Source organism: Nomascus leucogenys, chromosome 5, assembly GCF_006542625.1.
Source record: "Nomascus leucogenys isolate Asia chromosome 5, Asia_NLE_v1, whole genome shotgun sequence".
Classification (NCBI taxonomy): Eukaryota; Metazoa; Chordata; class Mammalia; order Primates; family Hylobatidae; genus Nomascus; species Nomascus leucogenys.
Genome location: NC_044385.1, coordinates 21,166,268 through 21,185,923, shown reverse-complemented (window position 1 = coordinate 21,185,923; position 19,656 = coordinate 21,166,268). Strand labels below are relative to the sequence as shown.

General features: G+C 45.6%; 1 protein-coding gene across 2 annotated transcripts in view; it reads right to left on the bottom strand.

The window, feature by feature from the left end:
- Window positions 1-1,587, bottom strand: part of ITPKB (inositol-trisphosphate 3-kinase B) — a 107,533-nt gene extending 105,946 nt beyond the window's left edge. Inside the window, exon 1 of one of the 2 annotated variants that reach the window (XM_003275105.3) lies at window positions 1,307-1,587. The gene's annotated coding sequence lies outside the window, so the exon portion shown is untranslated. Of the gene's footprint in view, window positions 1-65; window positions 314-1,306 lie in introns of those variants that run through there. The other variant, XM_030812790.1, reaches the window with a different exon arrangement.
- Between the last annotated feature and the right edge of the window lie 18,069 nt (window positions 1,588-19,656).

Genomic DNA, 19,656 nt, shown 5'->3' with positions numbered 1-19,656 from the left:
GCAGAACCCAGAGGGAGCCCCGGGAACACAATCTATCCGGGACCCAGCGCCACCGGACATCTCACCTATGGGGACGGCGAGGCTCGGCGAGGGCATGCCCCGGCTGCCTCGGTCGCCAGCGCGGTTACGGGTGTGCTTCCCCGCCCCCCACCCCGCCCCAGGCTGCGATGCGCTTTATGAGGTCCCTTCAAATCCCAATCCTAACACTCGTCTCGCGGACCGGCGAGAAGCGAAGTCCAAGTCCTTGGCTCCTAAGTATGCTGTGTGCGGGGCGCGGCTGACTCAGCTCTCCCGAGCTGACACCCCAGCCACCGTCTCCGGGTCTCCCCAGCCTGAGCAAACATTGGCTATCCAGGGAAACCCGGCAGCCCTCGCCCTGGGCTTCAGGGTCTCCCTGCTCCACCCTCTCGGGGCATCAGAGACCGAACGGCTCGGAGGGAACCTGAGCGGGACCTGCCTTCCCCCAGCCGTTGCCAGCGCCCGGATCTGGGAGGGCGCCCGCGTGCCCGCCGTTTACCTTCCTGACCCTAGCCTTGGGGCTGTCTCTCGGCCTACGAAGGCCTGGGCGGGCGGCGGGGCCGCAGCCGAAGCATTTTTCAGCGCTGGCCTTGTCGTCTATCCCTAGACAAGTGTTTTGTGAGTGTGGGCGCACCGAGGTTCTACACGTTCTCTTTACCGGAACCAGTACTTGCTGCCCCCCTGCCGTCGTTCCCTATGGAGGGGTGTCTGTGAGTGTGTGTGTGTGCACGCGTGTGTGTATACGCGCGCACGCGCGCGGAGCGAGTCCGCTCTCGGAGCGCCCTGTTGCCGAGGACGCGGCTGCCCCTGCGGGCTCCCGGACCCGCGCCCACTCGGAGGAACTTGGGGCGTGCATGGCTGCAGCCGGGCAGCAGCCCTAGGTGCACAGAGCCTCTGGGTCTGCAAACCTCCCTGGAGCCAGCGCTCTAACACCCCAGGGCAGCGCCGCGGAGCGCAGGGCTTCTCCGCATCCGGGGCAGCCTCGCCCGGCGCCAGCAGAGCCGCCCCGAGACCCCAGCCTGGGGACTCCTGGAGCGCGCTGGGGGAGGCGGCGCGGAGTGAGCGGCCCGGAAGGCGGGTAGGAGAAATGCGGGGACCTCGTCTGTCCCTATTTTCTCCCCACCGCCACTCCACGTCACCCTCCAAAGTCAAGCCCCCTTCCCCCCTCCCCAGCCCACCCCTTTGCCCTGTTTTGGAACCAGGAACGCCGAGATTCGCTCCAGAGCAGAAAGTGAGGGAAAAGAGGGTTGTTCAGAGGCGAGAGCCATTAAAAGGCCGCCAAACTTACCTGCAGTTATCAGATTCTCAGGTCCTGTGTAGACTACGTGCCCAGAGGCGCAGACCTCGTAGGGACGAGATGGCTTTAAAAGTAAAAATGCTCAGAAATTATTTTCTCACAAGCTATGGAAGACAAAAAAGAGGAGTGCGAAAGAGAGAGGGAAAGCTCTTCGGTTCAGGGGCCCGGCGTTCCCGGCAGTGGCGACGCAAAGCCGGCCCTGCACGCCCTTTTCGGCCGTGGAGATACTGCCCCTGTCAGTGTCTGCTCCGGGCTACTTCAGTGTTTGTTCAGTGTACGATTAAAAAAAAAAAAAAGAAAGAAAAGTTGGGGGGGTGTGGAGGAGGGAGGAGGGAGAAAGGCGGAGGCTTGGGGGAGGAAAGCAGGAAGGAAGTTGTGAGCCTGTCTGGGGTTGAACTCAGCGGAACAAGTTTTTCTTTTCTTCTTTTTTTTTTTTCTATTGCTTGGCAAGACGAGGGAGGGAAACACTTAAAAAAAAAGTTTCCATTGTTAGCTAACAACAAAAAAAAGGCTTAACTTCTGCGGTTTAAAGATATACAATTCATTTTCCACCCCTCAATCGAGGCTTGCTGATGCGTCTAGCTTTATGAAACTATTTTTGAAAAATGTTTTTAATAAAGTTTTGAGTGTATGTCTTAAAGCAAATCATGGGGACCTTTTTAGCATTTAAAAAAGGCTACAATCCTATATAAACGGTTTGTGTTCTTGTACACAATTCTGCAAATTCAAGGAAGGTACATTGAGGTCACCTTCCTGCAGAGTTGCAGATTTTAAGTGCATCACAGTAGTATTTTGGAAGACTGGTTGATCTATGAGCTGGGGATGGTTTTGCAGTGCAATTGGTAGATATATAAATACACCTTTACATGTCACATTTATTTATAAATGCATACGGCACATGTGACATTCGCATATTTTTGCACTTAATTCTCAGAATTATTTTAAGAAAAAGCATAGTCCTGGAACTAAGAAGGATTGGGTAATGTCTGAAACCCCTCTTGCTCCTGTAGACCCTTGTAGACTGTCTCCTGTAGACTGGATCATTTTCAAGAAGCTTTCTCCCCTACTATCAGCAAAAAAGGGAGAAAGAACATCAGCCAACATTACTGGGCAGGGGATCCTACCCCTTTTAAGCCCTGGCACTGCCAGTGTGTTTTACATAATTCTCTAAATCTTAAACTACAGCATTTAGTGAAGGAGGGAAAACACAGCTGCATGGCTCAGGAGATTGAAACATCCAAAGCCTGAATTGGTCCTTATATCATGATTAGCCGAAATTCAGATGGAAATTTTGACTTTGCTTGTAGCACACAGATCTCTTGCTTGTTTATGTAACAATACTGTTAAGTGAGCAAAGCAACCTGCTGCTCAATCAGGAAAAGGCTCATGCTAAATCTGAAATCAAGAGATCTTCTAGCCAAGAATTCCTGAGAATCACACACTGTTGAAAACTAATTTTTAAAAATTATAAATGGAAGAATTGATCCTAATTACCCTCCTACCCTCAATGGGGCTTTTAAAAAAAAGCCCAATCCCAGAACTTTGGGAGGCCAAGGCAGGCGGATCACAAGGTCAGGAGTTCGAGACCAGCCTAACCAACATGGTGAAACCCCGTCTTTACTAAAAATACAAAAATTAGTCGGTCGTGGTGGTGCGCTCCTGCAATCCCAACTACTTGGGCGGCTGCTGAGGCAGGAGAATCGCTTGAACCCAGGAGGTGGAGATTGCAGTGAGCCAAGATCGCACCACTGCACTCCAGCCTGAGCGACAGAGTGAGACTCCATCTAAAAAAAAAAAAAAAAAAAAAAAAAGCCCAGAGTTATTCAGGGCTCTGAGCAGTTATTCAGGATCTGAGCAGTTCCTAAGAAAGAGAAGCCAGCCCTCTCCTTGACCCTAATTTGGTTCCCTAGGGGCAAAAAACAGGAGTTGCCAGTTTTCAGGAGACCCAATCCTTGGAGTTTATGTCTGAGGGGTCTTTGTTCTAGTAGAGGCCAATACCTATGTCAGGTGTCATGGTGGAAGCAACTGAAGGACCTAGCAATGCATACATTAAGCACAGACACTTAGCTTCCCAATCCCTGGGAAAACTTGCTGTCACCTCACAGCCTGACATCATCAGGCTTCCGTAGCTGAGAAACTTAGACTTCTTGAATGTGCAGTCAACCTGAAGAATTATTGGTCAGAAGGCAGCCAGCAGCTCTCAGGTGTGACATGCAGAACGGGTTTCTGCCTTGGGCTTGAGGTGGGGCTAGCTGATGATTCTACCAGTCCGAAATTCTAACTGTGCCACCAAGAGCAGCAGGGGTTGGGGAAAAGATGGAATAAAACCCATGTCTGGAAGCTAGCATAGTGGGCTTGCATCCTGAGACAGAATCTAGTTGTCTTCCATGTTTGTAAATGAACATGAGAATATTTTACATAGCACTTATTTGCAAGACACTGTTCTAGACACATTATAAATATTTATACATTTTTATCCTCATTAAAAACCCTATGAGGCAGGCATCATTATTATCCTTATTCTACAGATGAAAAAATGAAAGTGCAAATGAGTGAGTAGTTTGTCCCCAAATTCCATTGCTGGTAAGTGGCAAAACCAGGATTTGAAACTATGTAATCTGGGTCTAGAATCCATGCTTGTCACTGCTTCTCCATATTGTATAGTTATTATCTATAACCATAGGGAAGATGTGCCTAACTTTTCAGTTTTCTCTATAACTGTAGGGAAGTTTTGCCTAACTATTCAGAGTACCCATTTGCCCGCTTTTGAAATTGAAGTTAAAAAATCAAAGCTATGAAACTAAGAATAAAAGGAAACTTCCTCAACTTGATAAACAGCATCTGCGAAAAACCTAAAGTTAATATCATACTTAATGATGAAGTACTAAACACTTACCACTAAAATTAGGAACAATGGCCAGGCGCGGTGGCTTATGCTTGTAATCCTAGCACTTTGGGAGGCTGAGGTGGGTGGATCACTTGAGGTCAGGAGTTCAGGACCAGCCTGGCCAACATGGTGAAACCCTGTCTCTACTGAAAATACAACAATTAGCCAGCCATGGTGGCACGCACCTGTAGTCCCAGCTACTCAGGAGGCTGAGGCAGGAGAATCACTTGAACCCAGGAGGCGGAGGTTGCAGTGAGCCAAGATAGCACCACTGCACTCCAGCCTGGGCAACAGAGTGAGACTTCATCTCAAAAAATAATAATAAAATGAAATAAAATTAGGAATAAGGTTAGCATGCCTGCTCTCACTATTTTTATTTAACACTGTACTTGAAGTCCTAGACAGTGCAATAAGACAAGGAAAAGGAATAAAAAGGCATCAAATTGGAAAGGAAGAAGTAAAACTATTTATTTAGATTATGTAATTGTCTATGTGGAAAATCCTGGGTCTATGAAAAAGCTATTAGAACTAATAAGTGAGTTTAGTAAATGTATTAGTTTGCCAGGCTGCCATAATAAAGTACCTCACACTGGTTGGCTTACAACAGAAATTCTGTTTACAACAGAAATTTATCTTCTCACAATTCTGGTGACTAAGAATAGTAGTAGTCTGTAGATCAAGCTGTTTCAGGGCCAGTTTCTTCTGAGGCCTCTCTCCTTGGCTTGTAGATAAATCTTCTCTCTCTCTCTTTTTTTTTTTTTTTTTTTGAGACAGAGTCTTTTTTTTGAGACGGAGTCTCACTCTGTCACCCAGGCTGGAGTGCTGTGGTGTGATCTCAGCTCACTGCAACCTCTGCCTCCCAGGTTCAAGCAATTCTCCTGCCTCAGCCTCCCAAGTAGCTGGGACTACAGGCACCCGCCACCACGCCTGGCTAATTTTTGTATTTTTAGTAGAGACAGGGTTTCACCACATTGGCCAGGCTGGTCTCAAACTCCTGACCTTGTGATCTGCCTTCCTTGGTCTCCCAAAGTGCTGGGATTACAGGCATGAGCCACCACGTCTGGCCGATAAATCTCTATGTATCTTTATATGGTCTTCTCTCTATATAGGTTTATGTCCTAATTTCCTCTTCCTATAAGGACACCAGTCATATCGGATTATGGCCCATCCTAATGACCTCATTTAACCTTCATTACCTTTTTAAAGACTCTACCTCCAAATAGTCATATTCTGTGACATCGTGGGTTAGGACTTCAACATATAAATATGGGGGGAAACACAATTCAGCCCATAATAGCAAGGTTGCAGAATACATGATTAATATACCAAAATCAATTGTATTTCTACATACTACCAATAAATAATCAGAAATTTTTAAAAATCAAATAATAGGCCGGGCACGGTGGCTCACACTTGTAATCCCAGCACTTTGGGAGGCCGAGGCAGGCAGATCACGAGGTCAGGAGATCGAGACCATGGTGAAACCCCATCTCTACTAAAAATACAAAAAAAAAAAAATTAGCTGGGCGTGGTGGCGGGCGCCTGTAGTCCCAGCTACTCGGAGAGGCTGAGGCAGGAGAATGGCGTGAACCCGGGAGGCGGAGCTTGCAGTGAGCGAGATTGCGCCACTGCACTCCAGCCTGAGCGACAGAGCGAGACTCCGTCTCAAAAAAAAAAAAAAAAAAATCAAATCATAATATCTTTACAATAACATCAAAAACTATGAAACATTTAGACATAAACATGACAAAACATTTGAAGATCCGTAACGAGAAAATTATAAATCACTACTGGAAAAAAAAAAGACCTAAGTAAATGAAGAGATATACCATGTTCATGAATTGGAGGACTCAATATTGTTACAATGTTAATTCTTCCTCAAATTTATCTGTGGATTCAATGCAATCACAGTCAGTATTTCAGCAGGTTTTTGTTTTTGTTTATTTTATTTTGTTTTTATTTTCTAAACTTCATAGGGAAATGCAAAAGATCTAGAATGACCAAAACAACTTTGAAAAAGAATGCAGTGGGAGGACTAACACTATCTCATGTCAAGACTTATTATAAAGCTACAGTAATCAAGATAGTGTGGCATTGGCATAAAGTTCAAAAAATAGATCAATAGGGCAAAATAGTCCAGAAATAGACCCACGTATATATGGACAATTGATTTTTGACACAAGTGCAGAAAAAGTGGAGAAGTCTTTTAACAAATAGTGCCATAACAATTCAACATCCATATCTAAAAAGAGGAAATTCAATGAATATCTTATATAATATTGTACAAAAATTACTCAAAATGGCTCACAGATCCTAATGTAAAGCCTAAGACCAAGAAACTTTTATAAGAAACATAAGAGAAAATTTCTGGGAACTTGGGTTCCTGTTTCTTAGATATGATACCAAAATTATTTGGACTACATCAAAATTTAAAACTTCTCTTCAAGGCCAGGCACAGTAGTGCACACCTGTAATCCCAGCATTTTGGGGAGGCTGAGGCGGGCAGATCACCTGAGCTCGGGAGTCTGAGACCAGCTTAGGCAACATGGCAAAACCCTGTCTCTACAAAAAATAAAAACAAAAATTAGGCCAGGTGTGGTGGCTGATGCCAGTAATCCCAGCACTTTAGGAGGCAATGTGGCTCACGCCTGTAATCCCAGCACTTTGGAAGGCCAAGGCAGGCAGATCACTGGAGGTCAGGAGTTTGATTGAGACCAGCCTGGCCAACATGGTGAAACCCTATCTCTACTAAAAATACAAAAACTAGCCGGGCGTGGTGGTGAACGCCTATAGTCCCAGCTACTCAGGAGGCTGAGGCAGGAGAATCACTTGAACCTGGGAGGTAGAGGTTGCAGTGAGCCTAGATTGCACCACTGCACTCCAGCCTGGGTGACAGAGTAAGATTCTGTCTTAAAAAAAATACAAAAATTAGCTGGGCATGGTGGCACGTGCCTGTATTCCCAGCTACTCAGGAGGGTGAGGTGGGAGGATCAATTGAGCCTGGGAGGCCAAGGCTGCAGTGAGCCATGATCATGCCACTGCACGCCAGCCTAGGTGACAGAGTGAGACCTTGTGTCCACAAAAAAAAAAACAAAAAAAAAACAAAACACCCCACTTCTCTTCAAAAGATACTGAAAAGAATGAAAAGACAATGCACAGACTGGGAGAAAATATATGCAAAGCATACTGTTCATAGCAGCTTTATTAGAATTAGCCAAAAATTAGAAACAACTCAAAAGTCCATCAAGAGGTGAATGGATAAACAAATTGTGGTGTACAATGGAATATTATTCATTAATGAAAAAGAAATGGACATTGATGTACATACAACATGGATGAATCTCAAAAGAATTATGCTGCGTGAGAAAAATCAAACAAAAGAGAATATCTACTGTATGATTCCAAATGTGGAAAATTCTAGAAAACACAAACTCATCTATAGTAACAGAAAGCAGACTGGGTGGCTGCCTGAACATGGAGGCTGTGGAGAGGGGCAGGAAGTAGGAAGGATGAAGGGACATGTGGGACGTTGTGAAAGTAATGGATACGTCCACTGTCTTAATTGCAAGGATGATTTTATGAGTATATACATAAGTGAAAACATATAACACTGTAAAATATTAAATATGTGCAGTTTGTTGTATATCACTTATAACGTAATATTTTTTTTTTTTTTTGAGACGGAGTCTCGCTCTGTCACCCAGGCTGGAGTACAATGGCACCTTCTCGGCTCACTGCAAGCTCCGCCTCCCGAGTTCACTCCATTCTCCTGCCTCAGCCTCCAGAGTAGCTGGGATTAAGGCACCCGCCACCATGCCCGGCTAATTTTTTCTATTTTTAGTAGAGATGGGGTTTCACTGTGTTAGCCAGGATGGTCTTGATTTTCTGACCTCGTGATCCACCCACCTCGGCCTCCCAAAGTGCTGGGATTACAGGCCAGTTTTTTTTTTTTGTTTTTTTTTTTGAGACAGGGTCTTGCTCTTGTCGCCCAGGCTGGAGTGCAATGGTGCGATCTCAGCTCACTGCCACCTCTGCCTCCTGGGTTCAAGTGATTCTCCTGCCTCAGCCTCCCCAGTAGCTGGGATTACAGACAACCACCATCAAGACTGGCTAATTTTTGTATTTTTAGTAGAGACGGGGTTTCACAATGTTGGCCAGGCTGGTCTTGAACTCCTGACCTCAGATGATCCGCCCGCCTCGGCCTCCCAAAGTTCTGGGATTACAGGTATGAGCTACTGTGCTCAGCCAATAAAGATATTTTTAAAAACATAGCTATGGATGGATATAGCCTTTGATGAGGCCCCATTCCTAGCGTCAAGCACAGTGCTTGACATATAATCTGTCTTCTGGGTGAAACGTTCTGGGTAAATTGTTCATTTGTTCATTCACGTGTTTCATGGAATAACTCTGTGTCCCCTTTTTTCAAATATAACTTTGTTAAATTATCACAACCGTTCCAGCTGTCCCATCTATCCTGCAATGTCATCCTCTTAGGAATCCTCCTCTGATGGCCCAGCCCGCAATGACCTCCTCCTCCTCACACATGGAGACTCTGCATCAGCACCCTTCACTCAGCATCCCTCCTTCTGCCTCCCACTGTTAGTAAGCTTTTCACACCCTCTCCCATAATGTCCTTGAAGGCAGAGAGCAGCTATGGCTTTTCTATGAACAACCCCCACCTCCCCTAGCCATTAATACCTTGTCTTACATATATTTATTCATGATTAATTCCTTAGTCATTAAAAATACTATTTTTTAAAAGACAGGCCTATTTATGTAAACATATACATACACAAACACAGTCTTGCTGCCCTCTGCCACTACTCATGAGGCACATGGTCTGGAAGAGCAAAATGAAGACAGCAAATGTTACGATTCTAGGCTGATATGGAAAAGAGAAAGTCCATTTTTACGTTCCCTAGACACCTGAGCTTTAGCCCTAGTTTCATGGCTTCCTGGGTATACTTCACTATTATAACAGCTTATTCTTCATGTATTCATTCATTCATCAAACGCTTACTAAACCCTTCCCTCACTCCACACTCTGTTATAATATGCTACCTTTTGTCTCCTCCTCTTTGAGGACTTAGTCCCATTTGCATCTGCTATGTCTGGTGTAGGGAAGGTATTTGATCATATTTATTGAATGGTCATTGTCCCCAATCAGGCAAGAGCAACAGAAGCATTTTCTGCCTCTCCTAAATCCAGAGGCTGCTTTGTGGTGGTGCTGGAAAGAGAATACCAAGCTAATTAGGATGATTTCTGCAGCAAAGTGAAAGATACTTATAGGTATATTCCATTTACATGTGGACACTGAAACAATTATCTAGTTTCAAACTGACTTTTCCAGCCATCTAAACAACAGATTGGGTTGGCTCTGTTGCAAATCTATTAAGAAGTTATGCACAGAGACTCAAAATCCATAGAATAGCCATGATCTGAGCCAGTGGTATAAATGTATGAATTCACTCAGCATCAAAAATGTATATATACATTTTTTCATTGTCTGTAAACAACCATGAACTGATAAGAGATGGACTGAAAAAATGCGATCCTGCTTTTCCTACCTAAATGTGACTTAGCTAACTTAAACACTCATGTTGAAATGTTGTGTCAAGCCCAGGTGCAGTGGATTAGCACTTTGGGAGGCCAAAGTAGGAGGTTTGCTTGAGGCCAGGAGTTCAAGACCAGCCTAGGCAACATAGTGAGACCCTGTCTCTACAAAAATTTAAAAATTAGCCAGGCATAATGGCGTGCACGTGTAGTCTCAACTACTTGGGAGGCTGAGGCAGGAGGATCACTCGAGCCCAGGAGTTGAGGCTGCAAAGAGCCATGATTGCGCCACTGCACTCCAGCCTGAGTGATAGAGTGGGACCCTATCTCAAAAGAAAAGAAAGAAAAGAAAAGAGAAAAGAAAAGGAACGTGGTATCAATACTTTGTTTTAACTGAAACCAAGTCATTTGCTGTCAGTTTAAGATGCTGACTCTATATGGCTTTGCACTAAACCTCTTCTCCAGGGATCCCCTCCTACACACTGAAAAGGCTGCCTTTGCTTTAAATCCTAAAGAGTGAAGGGTGGGCCGGGCGCAGTGGCTTGCACCTGTAATCTCAGCACTTTGGGAGGCCGAGGTGGGCGGATCACCTGAGGTCAGGAGTTTGAGACCAGCCTGACTAACATGGTGAAACCCCATCTCTACTAACACTACAAAAATTAGCCAGGTGTAGTGGCGGGTGCCTGTAATCCCAGCTACTCGGGAGGCTGAGGCAGGAGAATCGCTTGAACCTGGGAGGCGGAGGTTGCAGTGAGCTGAGATTACACCATTGCACTCCAGCCTGGGCAACAGAGCAAGACTGTCTCAAAAAAATAAATAAATAAAAATAAAGAGTGAAAGGTGAGGAGCGGCCTTAGCACCTTTCTCTGGATAACTGGATTTGTATGACATCTGTGAACCCTTAGGACAAAAATAATTGGAAACGCGCAAGTTACAGGACATTCACAAAATGTTTTCTCTGAGGTTTTGATACAGCGGGCCTTGTGTTTGAATAGCCTCCATTAGGAAGTTTAGGAGAGCCAGAGAAGGACTTTGAGTCAACCTTGATCCATCATTTAAGATTTTAGGAATGAAAAGAAAGTGTTAAGTTTACATGCTTGGTGTGTAAGAACAGAGTCTCAGAAAAGGTCACCATATAATGTTCTAACGCAAAATAGACGGCTGTCTTTGGTAAAAAAGGGAAGTTTCTCATGCCTCCCATTTCTTCTTTCCCTTACAACAAAGGGACAGCACCAGCAACAAGAGATTATATCTATACTGGTTGCAAACCACACTCGGTCCATGCTTCAGGTGTCTACAGTGCTTCTGCTGGTACCCACTAAAGCAGCCTACCTCACCGCTGTTTAACCCATGAGCATCTCATTTCAGCTTTGGGTATCATTAATGCCATTCTTTACTCTTTAAACTATGACTGGGTTTTCTAGGCAAGGGGAGAGGGAAGAGAAGGATATGAAGAGGAGTTGTACTCATCTTTAAAGTACTCACAGACTAGAAGGGGAACCAAGTGTTAAAATGGTTATAATTATTTTTATTTTTATGTGACATACGGTATAATAGCACTCAAATTACCAAGAGAGAACAGTGGTAGGGGTGACTTTGGGCTAGGGGAGGAGATGGGAAGGCTTCAGGAAAGGGTGATCTTTTGGTGGACTGTAAAGGATGAGTAGGAGTTCACCAGGAAAAGAAGAGAGTGAGTGTTCTAGGCAGAGGCACAGCAATCACAAGTCCCTTGACCCATGGAAGAGCAGGTTTGAGGAGTGTTGAGTCCATGTGGCCAGAGAATATGGTGGTGGTGGGTGGGGGGCAATCGGGGTGGGGGGAAGAAGAGCCTGGAATAACAGTTTGGGGACATGCGGTGAAGTTTCTTAATTACTATGCTAATTAGCTTGGATTTTCATTAAAAATAATAGGCAGCCACTGAGGAGTTTTAGGCAGAGAGTGACACAATTAAATTAGCATTTTAAAAAGATATCTCTGAGGCAATACAGAGGATATATTGGAGGGGAAATAGAGACCAGGTTCAGTGGTCTCTGTTACAGAGCTCCAGGGCACCAGGCCCTCAGAGATGAGTAAAACACTGCAACACAACCTTACCTTTCAGGAGCTCGCAACTGCATGAGGGAGCATATTAATTACCTGTTGCTATCCCAAATTACCAGAAACTTAGCAGCTTGAAACAACATGTATTTATTATCTCACAGTTTCTGTAATATGCAGTGTGGTTTAGCTCAGTCCACAGCTTCAGACTACACTTAAGGTGTTGGCTAGGACTGGGCTTTGTCTGAGCCTCAACTGAGGACTAATCTGCTTCCAAGCTCACAGTGTTGTTGGTGAGATTCAGCAACTTGCTGGCTTTGGCCAGAAGCTTCTCTCACTTCTTTGCCATGTGAACCTCCTCAACATGGCTACTTGCTTCATCAAAGCACGAAAGCGTAGAAGGCAACAAAGAGCGTCTGCTAACAAGACGGAAGTTGCAATCTTATGTAACATAATCACCTCCATTGCTTAGAAGATTATAATCCTATCACCTCTACTGCTTAGAAGCAAATCTCCGAGCCCACTCACACACAGCGCCGTGAACGCCTGCAGGCAGAAATACTTCAACCCATCTTAGAGTCTGTCTCTAAGGATAGAGACTGATCTTGAACTATCTCAGAATAATAAGGCAAAAATAAGGTAGCTCTATTCTCCAGGGGCTATACAATCAAAGAGAGGTTACCTGGGCTGACCTGGTGATTAAGGGAATACTTCCTCAAGGGGCTCAATTAGAATGCCATTACTGTGGTCCTGGAATAAGATGTTGAAGACCTGAAATTTCCCTGTTCATCAGTTAATTCTTTTTTTTTTTTTTGAGATGGAGTCTTGCTCTGTCGCCAGGCTGAAGTGCAATGGTGCGATCTCGGCTCACTGCAACCTCCACCTCCCGGGTTCAAGCGATTCCCCTGCCTCAGGGTCCCTCGTAGCTAGGACTACAAGTGTGCGCCACCACACGTGGCTAATTCTTTGTATTTTTAGTAGAGATGGGGTTTCACCCTGTTGGCCAGGATGGTCTCAATCTCCTGACCTCGTCATCTGCCCTCCTCAGCCTCCCAAAGTGTTGGGATTACAGGCGTGAGCCACTGCGCCCGGCCTCATCAGTTAATTCTTATTATCCATTGGGTCCTTTGGTTAAAAAGTCCATGATGGACAAAGGTTTATTTGTTTAGTCTTTTGTTTGTTTTTGTTTTTGAGACAGAGTCTCACTGCAATGCCCAGACTGGAGTGAAGTGGCGCAATCTCAGCTCACTGCAACTTCCGCCTCCTGGGTTCAAGTGATTCTCCTGCCTCAGGCTCCCAAGTAGCTGGGACTACAGGCACCCACCACCACGCCCGGCTGATTTTTGTATTTTTAGTAGAGACGGGGTTTCACCATGTTGGCCAGGCCGATCTTGAACTCCTGATCTCAGGTGATCCACCTGCCTCGGTCTCGCAGAGTGCTGGGATTACAGGTGTGAGCCACTGCACCTGGCCTGGACATGAGTTTAAATCCCAGTTCGGCCACTTAGAGCTGTGTGAACTTGGAAGTTAGGTAGCCTCTTCACATCAATTTCCTAATCCACAAGATGGGAATATTGCTGCTTACTCTATAGGGATCTTGAAAGATTAAATGACATGGTGTATGTGAAAGACCCTAGCATGGGCCCTGCCACATTGGAACTTAGCCAGTAACTTAGGCCACATCCTAAGCAAGGCTCACGAGTGCAGAAGGGCCTTAAGGCCTGGATCGAAGTTACAGGCAAAACCGGCCGTGGAAGAGCCTGGTCCTCAGGCTTCTCCTTAGAGGGCAGCCAAGACTATCACAGACACATCCCACATCAAGGCCCACTCCGTGGTAAAAGCAAGAGGACCTTGCATCTCCATGTTGTGGACCCTCCTTTTATTTGGTGACCACCTGATAAACACTTGCTGACCCTCCAGGACTGGGGCTCCAGGGCCACATCACCCATCTCTAGCAGCTCTCTAGGGCCCTGAAATGGAGTGTTTCCTCTCCCCTTCCGAGGTCTCCCCCATCATCCATCCAAAAAAAAAAAGGATCTTGCTCTGTGGCCTAGTCTGGAGTACAGTAGTGTGATCATGCCTCACTATAGACTTGAACTCCCGGGCTCCAGTGATTCTGCCGCCTCAGCCTCCTGAGTAGCTGGGACTATAGGCACGCACCACCATGTCCAGATAATTTTTTCACTTTTTTGTAGAGATGGGGTCTCCCTGTGTTGCCCAGGCTGGTCTCAAACTCCTGGACTCAAGTGATCCTCTCACTTCAGCCTCCCAAAATGCTGGTATCACAAGCATGAGCCACTGTGCCCAGCCTAGACTGCTTTTAAAGGTATTTATTATGTGCTCATCTCTGTGCTAAACTAAAACACCTGATTGGGATGGAAGGCTGGGGCAAACAGAAGCAGGGGTGAGGGGAGGAGCTCATCTTGGGCTGAGGCTTTGTTTTTCTGTCTTAGAGGCCATGTGCTCCCTGCTAAGGCGGAGCTGAGAAGCTGGGAATAGGCTGGGATGCTCTTCCTTCATTTGGTCTCCTGAGTACAGCCTCCATGCTTGTTGTTACATAATTTCTACTAAAATTCCTGGAAATGCAGCTAGAAGAGTAGCTCCCAAAGGAACCCTGAGGCATGAATGCTGAGGTTGAAAGCCTCCCATCTAAACTGTGTCTCCAAGTGCTGACAATGCCAACCCAACTCACATCGTCATTGGTGACAATACCAACCCAACCAACTCATATTGTCTGCAGGATTCTCAAATGCCCAGCAGCTTCAAAAATAGACATCTTCTCCAAAGAGAGCAGACACGGTGAAAAGCACAATGATGAATGACTTCAAATTATGAGATGCAAAGAATGCCAACTTCCTCACATTAAGGTAAGGTATAATAGGTTGTAGGAGGTTAGGAAGGCATCTCTGAGGCCACCACTTTTCCAGTGGTTCCTGCATGCCCCCACTCTGCTGTGCTTATTGCCATAAAGCATCACAGAGCACGGCCCGACAGTGGTCAGGGTGCTCAATGGCAAGCAACAGAAACTGTGTATTGCTTCTATAAGCACAAGATAAAGTTATAATAAAGATATGAGGAGCTCATAAAATCATCAAGAATGCCAGAAAATCAAGCTTGGGAGATGGGGCAGGAATGGGGGAGGCTCCCCAGGTCAAATCACTCCTGAGAGTTTGTCCAGTGCCACATAAGGTGTTGTCAACACAGCTCCTGCTGCAGCACTGATACTCCTGGAGCTTGGACGTGGCCTTGCTGCTGGCACCATTACCACAAAGATGGCTTCTCCATGGCCCTGCTTCTCTGTGTCAATGTCCAGTGGGTGTGTCTGATGGGCTGAGCTGAGGTGTGTATCCATACCCAACCCCGGAGGCTGGGGAAGCGGGCATCTCAGGCTTGGAGTCTGCTCAGCTAAAGAGCCCAGAGGGTCCACTGGAGCCCCGGGGCTGACTTCCAGGCAAGTGAGCAAGTGAGTTCTCGCAGCATCTTTTTCTTTCTTTTTTTTTTTTTTTTTGAGATGGAGTCTCGTTCTGTTGCCCAGGCTAGAGTACAGTGTCACGATCTTGGCTCACTGCAACCTCTGCCTCCCAGGTTCAAGCGATTCTCCTACGTCAGCCTACCGAGTAGCTGGGATTACAAGTATGCGCCACCATGCCTGGCTAATTTTTGTATTTTTAGTAGAGACAGGGTTTTGCCATGTTGACTGAGCTGGCCTCAAACTCCTGACCTCAAGTGATTTGTCCGCCTCAGCCTACCAAAATGCTGGAATTACAGGTGTTAGCCACCGTGCCCAGCCACCTTTTTCTTTAAATAATTAAAAAGTGATTAAAAACCGGACATGGTGGCTCATGCACTTCGGGAAGCTGAGGTGGGCGGATCACCTGAGATCAGTAGTTCGAGAGCAGCCTGGCCAACATTGCGAAACCCTGTCTCTACTAAAAATACAAAAATTAGCCTGGCATGGTGGCGGCCACCTGTAGTCCCAGCTACTTGGGAGGCTGAGGCAGGAGAATCACTTGAACCCAGGAGGTGGAGGTTGCAGTGAGCTGAGACTGTGCCAGTGCACTCCAGCCAGGGCGACAGAGTGAGACTCTGTCTCAAAAAAAAAAAAAAAGAAAAAGCGATTAAAGGTAAAAAGAGAAGAAGACAAATTCATTCAAAAAATGTTACTGAGCACTTATATGTCAGGCAGTATTCTAGACTGTGAGGATAGAGCAGGCAGTCACACACAAGTCCTGACCTCAGAGAGGCTTCGCAGTAATGGAAGATGGGGAGTAACAAGCCTGTATGTGTGTGTGTGTGTGTCTGGTGTGTGTGTGTGTCTGGTGTGTGTGATGTTGATAAGAACCATGGAGAACATGGAGAACAATACAGGCGGGGTAAGAGGGCCTTGGGAGTGCTAAGTTACTTTGTAGAGGGGGTCAGGGAAGACTTTCTTCCTAAGATGATGTCTGAGCAGAGATCTGAAGGATGGAAGGAGGGAGGACGTCATTCAGCCACCAGGGAAGAGTGTTACCCACAGAGGGGACAGCCAGAGTAGAGGCCCTGAGGCAGGAGCACACCTGCGGGGTCAAGGAAGCAAACAGCCATTGTGGCTGGGGCAGAGTGAGTGAAGGGAGCATTGGAGAGAATAAGGTCAGGGAGATAGTCAAGGCTTTTCCCAGGGCAAGAAGAGACACTTTTGGAAGGTTTTGAACAAGGAAGTAAGATGACCTAACTCACATTTTAGAAGGAGCCCTCTGGCTGCTGGTGGAGAACAGAGGGTGGAGGGGCAAGAGAGCAGGCAGGAAGAGCATTCAGGGGGCTCCTGTGGGAGGCCAGACTGGAGGAGCAGGGGTGAAGCCAGGCGGGAGAGCAGAGGTGCTGAGAAGGAGGCAGGCTCTGGATGCATTTGAAGGTAGTCACCAGGTTTGATGCATCGGATGTTTTATACTCTTGCGCTCTCTCTCTCTCGCTCTGTCTCGTTCTCTCTCTCTCTCATCCACACACATGCATGCGTACATGCATATACAGGAATACCTACTTTTATTCTACTTCACAGATATTGTTTTGACAAATTGAAGGTTTGTGACAACCCTGCTTCAAGCAGGTCTTTTTTTTTTTTTTGAGATGGAGTCTCACTCTGTTGCCCAGGCTGGAGTGCAATGGCGTGATCTCGGCTCATTGCAACCTCCGCCTCCCAGATTCAAGCGATTCTCCTGCCTCAGCCTCTTGAGTAAGTGGGATTACAGGCACATATCACCATGCCCAGCTTATTTTTGTATTTTTAGTAGAGATGGGGTTTCACCATGTTAGCCAGGCTGGTCTTGAACTCCTAACCTCAGGTGATCTGCCCACCTCGGGCTCCCATAATGCTGGGATTACAGGTGTGAGCTACCTGTTGTTTAGTGTATCCACCTTCATCATTTATCTTAGCGGGATCTTCTGGATAACTTCCCGCTGCTTTTTCATCAGCACTTGCTGCTTCTCCTTGCACTTTTATGTTAGCAAGGTGGCTTCTTTCCTTAAACCTCATGAACCAACCTCTTTTAGTGTCTAACTTTTCTTCTGCAGCTTCCTTATCTCTCTCAGCGTTCACAGAATTAAAAAGAGTTAGGGCAGGAGCCACTACGCCCAGCCGAGCAAGTCTATCTTTGCAATTTTTCCAACAGCATGTGCTCACTTTGTGTCTCTGTGTCCCATTTTGATAATTCTTGCAATATTTCAAACTTTTTCATTAATATTATATCTGTGATGGTGATCTGTGATCAGCGATCTTGGATGTTCCTACTGTAATTGTTTTGGGGGTGCCACGAACGGCACCCATATAAGTCAGCAAATTTAATCCATAAGTGCCGTGTGCCCTGACTGTTCCACCAACCAGTATACCCCATCTCTCTCCCTCTCCGTGGGCCTCTCTAGTCCCTGAGAAACAACAATATTGAAATCAGGCTAATTAACAACCCTACAATGGCCTCTAAGTGTTCAAGTGAAAGGAAGAGTCACACATCCCGCACTTTAACTCAAAAGCTAGAAATGATTAAGCTTAGTGAGGAAGGCAGGTAAAAAGATGAGACGGGCCAAAAGCTAGGCCTTTTGTGCCAAACGGTTAGCCAAATTGTGACTATGCAGGAAAAGTTCTTGATAAAAATTTAAAATGCTACTTGAGTGAACACACAAATAACAAGAAAGCAAAATAGTCTTACTGATGACACAGAAAAAGTATAGTGGTTGGGATAGAAGATCAAACCAGCCACAACATCCTTGTAAGCCAAAGCCTAATCCAGGGCAAGGCCCTAACTCTCTTTAATTCTGTGAACGCTGAGAGAGATGAGGAAGCTGCAGAAGAAAAGTCAGACACTAAAAGAGGTTGGTTCATGAGGTTTAAGGAAAGAAGCCACCTTCCTAACATAAAAGTACAAGGAGAAGCAGCAAGTGCTGATGAAAAAGCAGCAGCAAGTTATCCAGAAGATCCAGCTGAGATAAGTGATGAAGGTGGATACACTAAACAACAGGTTTTCAATGTAGATGAAACAGCCTCTACTGAAAGAAATTAATAACTAGACTTTCATAGCTAGAGGTGTGAAGTCAATGCCTGGCTTCAAGGCTTCAAAGGAGAGGCTGACTCTCTTGGCAGGAGCTAATGCAGCTGGTGACTTTAAGTTGAAGCCAGTGCTCATTTACCATTCCAAAAGTCCCAGGGCCCTTCAGAGCTATGCTAAATCTACTGCCTGTGCTCTGCAAATGAAACAACCAAGTCTGGATGTCAGCACATTTGTCTACAACATGGTTTACTGAATTTTTTTTTTTTTTTTTGAGACAGAGTCTCGCTCTGTCTCCCAGGCTGGAGTGCAGTGGCGAGATCTCAGCTCACTGCAAGCTCCTCTTCCTGGGTTCATGCCATTCTCTGCCTCAGCCTCCCGAGTAGCAGGGACTACAAGCTCCCACCACCACGCCTGGCTAATTTTGTTTTTGTATTTTTAGTAGAGACCAGGTTTCACTGTGTTAGCCAGGATGGTCTCGATCTCCTGACCTCGTGATCCCCCTGCCTCGGCCTCCCAAAGTGCTGGGATTACAGGCGTGAGCCACCATGCCAAGCCAGTTTACTGAATATTTTAAGCCCACTGTTGGGACCTATTGCTCAGAAAAAAAGATTCCTTTCAAAATATTACTGCTAATTGACAAGGTACCTGGTCACCCAAGAACTCTAATGGAGATAAACGAGGAGATTAACATTGTTTTCATGCCTGCTAACACAATATTCATTCTGCAGCCCGTGGACCAAGGAGTAATTTTGACTTCTAAGTCTTATTATTTAAGACATACATTTTGTAAGGTAATAGCTGCCATGGGTAGTGGTTTTTCTGATGGATCTTGGCAAAATAGATTGAAAATATTCTGGAAAGGATTCATTATTCTAAATGTCATTAAGGACATTCATGATTTATGGAAGGAGTCAAAATATCAATGTAAAGAGGAGTTTGGAAGAAATTGATTCGAACCCTCATGGATAACTGAGGGGTTCAAGACTTCAATGGAGGAAGTGCCTGAAGATGTAGTAGAAATAGCAAGAGAACTGCAGTTAGAAATGGAGCCTGAAGATGGGCCTGGATTGCTGCCATCTCAAGATCAAAAAACTTGAATGGATGAGGAGTTGCTTCTTATGGATGAGCAAAGAAAGTGGTTTCTTGAGATGGAATCTACTCCTGGTGAAGATGCTGTGAACATTGTTGAAATGACAATAAACGCTTTAGAATATTACCTAAACTTAGTTGATAAAGCTGCAGCAGGGTTTGAGAGGATTGACTTCATTTTTGAAAAAAAACTTGTACTGTGGGTAAAATGCTATCAAACAGCATCGCATGCTGTAGATATAGCTTTTGTGAAAGGA